This window comes from Ostrea edulis, chromosome 1, assembly GCF_947568905.1.
Source record: "Ostrea edulis chromosome 1, xbOstEdul1.1, whole genome shotgun sequence".
Lineage (NCBI taxonomy): Eukaryota > Metazoa > Mollusca > Bivalvia > Ostreida > Ostreidae > Ostrea > Ostrea edulis.
In genome coordinates, this window is record NC_079164.1 from 98,732,405 (window position 1) to 98,740,420 (window position 8,016).

Here is an 8,016-nt window from a genome sequence, read left to right on the forward strand (position 1 = left end):
AAGATGTAAAGGAATGTAATGTCTGTGTAGATGCGTAACAAGTGAATGCATTATTTATTCAATGTAAATTTGAAATTGGATCTTCGTCATCCGTATTTGAGCATTTGGACATTGCAGTTGCGAGTTACAGTAATTTTTTTTGGTAATCCGTCCGATGATAGTTCGACATTCGAATTTGCTCATTCGTTTACTGCATTTCAACATTTGTTCGTTGTTTTACCATTATGACGACAGAGGGCGCGCGCTACATCGAATCTTTTGGGAAACAGACTATAGAATCATATTGGAGGACCAGTTTATGTGACATTCCCTCGGAGCTATTATTTTCCCGGCCTTTCGAAACAGAGAAATAGACGAAATTTGATTTTAAAAAGACGACTGTTTACCGATGTACTGATTAATAGAAAAATTCGATTATCTAATCGAAATGTCCCCCGATTATAGATAATCTATTAAATTTTTTGATAATCGATTAATCAAAATATAACTTAAAGTAATTTATTATCATGCTTTCTTGATTTATTTTCTGTGAATGTAACTAATTCATATGTATTAATTTGATAAATGAATCCAATGATAAAAAATACATCAAAAATGCATTTCAAAAATTACCCCAAATTTTTTACCAATTCATTCTTCATTCAATAATAAACAAATTTTTTTTAATTTATTACTTGAAATTAATCGATTATTAATCAATTACAGTGCGCCCAATTATACTGATAATCAATCATGAAAAAATATTCCGATGGTTCATCACTACGACTGTTTAAAAGGTTGGACACAATTCCCTAGCAGGGCAATTGTTACACTAAAAATGGAATTGTTACTCTTTTTTAGTGTAATTAACTGTATCATGGGATTTTCAGTTGTTTCCCCTCTATTCTCGTGTTTGCTTTGAGTAAAAAATTAAGTGGAAGAATACTTCTACATCCTCTAAATATTTAGAGTCTAGGAAGCGTATATTTACATAATATATGTACAAGGACTCTATATGTGGCCAACAAGGTTTATAAATAACCTCTAACAGCTAGACTATGAAATAAAAAGATAATGTTTCTTTCTCTGCTTTAAACAGACAAAATGAGTGGTTTACAATAAAGAGGCTTGACAGAGGACAACTGGAACAATTTTTTTGACAAGAGAAAAGTATCTCAAATTAAACTATATCAAAATACCCCTGGCAATGTTGATTAATGATACATTTTTAACAAAAATAGGAGTTTTGAAATTGGGTTGTCTAAAATTGAGTTAGCTATCTTGTGGAGAGAAAAAGAAGGGGGTGACCAGATACGAAACAAGTGCTTGTGGAAATAATGTAAAATTCAAATCTAGGCCATGGCTCAGGCTACTGGTTTTATGGCCTGGCCTAGTAAAAATTATGGAAAAATAGCCCGACTGGTGTATTATATAAAAACTTTAAATATGTTACATGCAAGGTTGGCTGTCATTTAATGAAAACAACTGGTAAATGATAACTGATTCACTTTGTTTACAAATATAAAACCCATAGGCGTCGGAACCGGGGGGGGGGGGACTTTTTTTGCAAAGATAGACATAATATCCCCCTTCCCAAACGACGTAGAAACTTTTTTGTTGGTTTAGCCCCCCCCCCCCCACCCCCACCCCCACTTTCCGTCGCCTATGAAACCATAATAGTTTTTACGTGTTTTAGAATTCTTACCCAATGTACATATTAACTATTTAATATTATGAATTACGTATTTCAGTGATAGCAATGCAAAAATGGTGGGGAAGGGGTGCGAAAACGAAAATCAATCCCAATCAAAGTAAATTTGGTCTCACACAAATAAATGTAACGTCTCTGGTGGTATATGGTTACTAAATGGCATACACTGTTTGTTTAAAGTAAACTCATGGAAAAAATCAGTCCAGTCATCTATATTGATACTTACAACAATGTTCTACATCAAGTCTCTGATCAAACTACTTCAGCAGCACATATTCAACGACCTTTAGCGCCAACCAGTTAATGTTGAGTGTGCTAGACACCCAAGTAGTCCCGAGTGTTAACTGGTCCTCCTATATGATTCTATAGTCTGTTTCCCAAAAGATACGATGTAGCGCGCGCCCTCTGTCGTCATAATGGTAGAACAATTTACAAATGTTGAATTGAGCAAATTCGAATGTCGAACTAACATCGGACGGATTACCAAAACACATTTACCACAACTCGCATAGACTTAACAAACTACAATGTGCAAATGCTCAACTACGGATGACGAAGATCCAATTTCAAATTTACATTAAATAAATAATGCATTCACTTGTTACGCATCTACACAAACATACATGTATATTCCATTTACATCTTACGCAATTCAAATGACGAATATACCATTATGCACTACAAATGTCAAGATAACGATTAACATTTTTCTATTTACATTGAACCGATGGCGCATTTAGGAACAACAAATACATAATTACAAAGACAGAATATTGAACCGTTTGGCTTTCCATACGCGTGTGGACGATAGTATGTTTTGCGTCTCACTGTGCGTGAGAGTTTCACAAAGGGAAAGAACTATTGAGCAACTCGGAAACTGCGTATTGATTAACACGAAAAATTATAACGCAGTTGGTGTTAATCTCTCATACAGAGTTGTCAATCCTTGCAGTGCTCACATTAGATATGACGTCACAATGCACTGTTTACATCGACTCAATCTCTCATACAGAGTTGTCGATCCTTGCAGTGTTCTCCATGCTATTATATTTCAAACAAACCCGTTTTCATTATGTCGTATTATACATATCCATTATTTGGCAACAACAAAAGGGGGGAGGGGTGTTAATACCTAGGGATGAATTTATACTAAAAGCATCATTAATTTCCTTACTGGACTTTCATAGATTTGCCATTAAATGAAAAGTTTAAGATGTTTAGAGCTATAATTCATTGGGTTATGGGTATCGAGGAAAAACTTCGACTTATAAATGTCGAAGCAAAAGTTTGAGCGAAAACAATTTGATCACTATTCCGCCATCTTGAAAATGGCGGTTATATTGAATTTTTCAGACGGGTCCATAGCTAATATATTGAAGCTTATACATCAGAGATTTATGGAGCGCCAAATTAACATAAACTCAAATAATTGAAGATATCTTCAATTATTTGAAGATATCATCAATTCAATTATTGCTCTCTTTAAATGAATTAATGCGCGCATTAAATCAATTATTGCTCTCATCAAATGAATTAATGCGTGCTTCAATTCAATACGCCGGTTTCGAGATACGTCCGAGTTATTTCCCTTTGGAGAACTCTTGTACATAGTAAGGCGCGAAAGAATTTGTTTACACGCGGGAGTGGGACAGATATTCATCATAGCGTAAGTGAATGTACTCAGTAAGTTTCTCATACGCTGTTTGAAAACCCGAATTCGACTGATACACAAACTAAGTAAGAGATAAATATTTAGAGAGTAATTAAATACATAGAATTCTTATCCTATCACGTTGTTTCGCTGGTCATAAGTACCATATCCAAGACATTTCTTGCAAATATGACATTGTTTGTATGTTTCCACTTCGGTAAAACATTTCTTTCGATAGTATTTAGTATTTCCCACATTTACATATTTAAAGAGAAGCCGCTTTTAATACATTTCATCGTCTTCCTCGTTGGCTGTATATCCACTCTGTCCCACTTAGGCATTCAAAGTTCCACTAAATGCACCTCCTATACAGAAGAGTTCGTATCTCGAAACTGACGTATTATTGCTCTCATTAATTGAGTTAATGCGCGCATCAATTGAATTAATGAGAGCAATAATTGAATTCAATTATTGCTCTCTTCAATTCATTTGGTGAGAGCATTAATTGAGTAGAAATATTGCTCGCAATAATTAATTTAGAGCTCGGTATAAATAATTTGATGATCTCTTTAATTCAGTTGAAGATATCTTTAAATCATTTACAATGCTTTTGTATAAGGAATTAATGCGCGCATCAATTCTTTTAAAGAGAGCAACAATTCAATTAAAGATATCATTAATTCAATTGTGGATATGTTGAATTGAAGATATCTTTAATTATATAGTTGCTCTCTCTAAAAGAATTATTAATGATATCTTTAATTCATTTGAAGAGAGCAATAATTGAATTGATGCGCGCATTAAATCAATTATTGCTCTCATCAAATGAATTAATGCGCGCATCAATTCAATTATTGCTCTCATCAATTGATTTAATGCGCGCATTATATCAATTATTGCTCTCTTCAATTGAATTGTAGCGCGCATCAATTCAATTGTTGATATCATTAATTCATTTGAAGAGATCATTAATTCAATTAAAGCGCGCATCAAATCAGCTGAAGAATTAATGCTCTCATCAATTCAATTAATGCGCGCAATAATTCAGAATTGAAGATATCATTAATTATTTGAAGAGATCTTTAATTCAATTGTTGCGCGCATCAAATGAATTGATGATATCTTCAAATAATTGAAGATATCTTCAATTATTTGAGTTTATGTTAATTTGGCGCTCCATAGAGATTTTGTGTAGAAAGTTTCATGTTTTAATTCCTCATCAATTTTGCGTAAAATTTGCACCAATCTGAGTCAGACTAAAAGTAATGGGACGGTAATTTTCTGGTGACGTCGGATCGCCTTTGTTTTTGTATATAGGTCTGACTACTCTGAGTAACCATTCATCTGGAACAAAGCCATTTTCAAATATCATGTTTGAAAAAATTGTACAAAGGTAAAAATATTGACAGAGTTGATGTCATATGTTCATTTACCACATTATTATAACCTGGTTTTTCCCCCCATTTTAAAGTTTTCTAAAAGCCCTTTTTATTTCGTCTTCAGTAATTACATAATTAAGAATCTCATCAGAAATATCTACTTTAATTGTACAAAATTCAAAATTACCGTCAGGTTCCTCATCACAATCACCTGCATTAATATCGCTCATAAATCAAACATTTCATTAATATTGGCAGCGCACTTTTACTCGACTTTCTAGAAGAATTTAAAATCTTCCAATATTCTTTAAAATTTGTAGAGCGTAGTTAACTAAGTTATACGTGTTATTTCCTTACCATGATTTTTAATACAATCATACCATCGTTTATTACGTATTTGTAATCTTTACGAGAAACTCTTCAATGGGGCAACACAGGGGAACAAACTCTGAAGGTCACTCTCTTTGTGGAAAAAAACCCATTGTCATATTATACAGGAGAAAGGAATCATCTAAATATACAATTTTCTTTTATATTTTGGGTGTTCTGTTCTAAACTCTGTTATAAATTTGGACTGACATCAAAATCAAATCATTTTGAGGTGCCATTATGTTTAATTGTTTGTGATAATGTAATAGTATGCCGATTTAATATATGCAGTGACTTTAAACTGATGTGCTTGAATTCAATATAGCTTATAAATGTACATGTTAACTCATGTTAACCCTTTAAAAGTTATTTACAAAGTGCACTTCTATCGGGAAATACATCAGCAATATATTTAAAGGGGCATTAGCTGCCAGAATCATATTTGCAAGTTGTTACCTGAATGGCTAAAAGTACAGAAGTCCGTTGAGGACAGTACATATAGAAAGAATCTTTTTATTGTGTTTAAACGCAAATGTTTACGATTAAACGCAAAAACGTGAAAATTATCATTCAAGACAAAGGAAAGGCTCAAGAAGAAAACTACATCTCTTCTTTCGTTCTTTCTTTCTCTCTCCCCCACTTTCTCTCTTCTCTCTCTTCTCTTTCGCTCTCTCTCTCTCTCTCTTTTTCTTTCTCTCTCTCTTTCTCTCTCTCTCACGCGTACTCAATATCTTAAGTAACCAGTACGAAATGATTTGATCATTAAAGATATATGGTGGCATTGATCAATAAAAAAGCAAGTATTGCACACATTTGAGTATATAGTCTAGATTTGTAAAAATAAAATAGATAAATAAAAATCCAAACTTAGTTCAAGAAGTCTCATTCTTACATGTAGATCAGTACCTGATGCTACATGTACATCTAATAATGGTGAGGGTTTGTGTCGGTACATATTGTAGAAGGAGTCATGTAACAACTCTATCTACATATATACAGGTTTCACACCTCCAGTTTACAATCAAAACCTCCGTAATAAAACAAAAATAAACACCTGTTGATCTGACAAATTTTGAAAACACAAAAATAGACGTATAAATATTCCGGTTCTAATGATATTAGTCTTTGATTATTGTATAACCCGATGAAAGAAATAAAACCCACAAGAAATGTGCGTAAACATATGCATTTCATATTTCTAAAAGTGTGATTATGACCGGAACTAAACTTACGCGGACCGGAACGTAAATGATAACCCGGAACGAAAATTTTAGGTATTTAGCATTCCTAAATCATGCGACACCGGACGACAATATGTACCGTCACACACATTTTGAATAAGATCATTTCGATTTCCTGACCAATCAACAAACAGGGAATAGTGTCAAACGTTTCCAAGTTTACCCGTAAGTTGTGCAACTCGGCTTTATATCAATATTTTCTCGTAATTTCGAGATAATTATCTTGTAATTACGAGAACTTTTCTCGTAATTACGAGATAATTATCTCGTAATTACGAGAAAAAAAATTCTCGTAATAACGAGATATCTTCTCGTAATTACGAGATAATTATCGCGTAATTACGAGATAATTATCTCGTAATTACGAGATCTTTTCTCGTAATTACGAGATAATGGAATGTGATTTTTTTTTTTACATGATACTAAGAGGCTTTCGTGTGGAATTGTATTTATGATATAAATGAAGAAAAAAAATTATCTGAAGTAAAACAAAGACTACAAGATGTGTTTATACAAGAAATTTATAGTGTTTTTGAGACGTCACCAAAATGTAACTTATATAAATATGTCATGAAGGTTTTAAATTACAATTGTATCTTACAAAATCTGTTCCAAGTATGTATGTTCAAAACATCAATAAATACCGATTATCCTCACATAGATTAGAAATTGAACAAGGTAGATTTAGCAATATTCCAAGAAACGAAAGAAAATGTAAATTATGGTCAGAGTATTTCAGAGTATTAAAGATGAATACCATTTTATATTAGTATGTCCTTTTTATAATGATTGTAGAAAACAGTATTTAAAGAAATATTATTATAAACACCCCTCCACTTTCAAGCTTATCCAACTATGATAAACTGGAAATATTACGGAATTATGTAAACTTGGTAAATACCTATATAAATGTTCATCTATTAGATCTCAGTTATCATAAGATTATCCTCAGTATCTATCCTGTCCATGTACATCAGTATGATATATTATGTTCTGTTACTATTTCATTGTATAAGTTGTTGTATATACTTTATACCTATGAACTCCATGGTTCTTGGTCAATAAACAATACCATCATGTAGCAGGCTGGAAAACGTTCACTAAAACATATGTACTCCAAGCTATATTCAAAACTTAATTCCAAATAATAGGAGATGGAACATTGATATAAAAAAAAAATGAAACAATGAATTTTGCACTTTCAATTTATGTGGTATGATTATATTTTTTACAAAAAATTCCGGCAACAGTACCCTTTCGGTAAAGTCCCTTTCATGTCAAGAAGTCTTTGTGGTGTAGGGCACGGCAGTAATTCACGACTGAAATTCTGCTAGAATTAAGGTCCGTCATGAATGATACCAATTCCCGACTTTCTCTTGTGTTTTATGACTTTTTCTTCGACATTTCTGCTTAGTTTTCGGAAGATGTACACCTATTAAAGCATTTTTAGCTCACCTGAGCTGAATTTCTGATCACCTGTTGTCTTTCCGTATGTCTGTAAACGTTTTACATTTCGACTTCTTCTCCAGAACCAATGGGCCAATTTCAACAAAACTTGGCAAAAAGCATCCTTGGATGGAGGACTTTCAAGTTTGCTCAAATGAAGGACTATGTCCCCTTCAAAGGGGAGATAATTACAAAAATGCAAAAATAGGGTGGGTTCATTTAAAAATTTTCCTCTCAAGA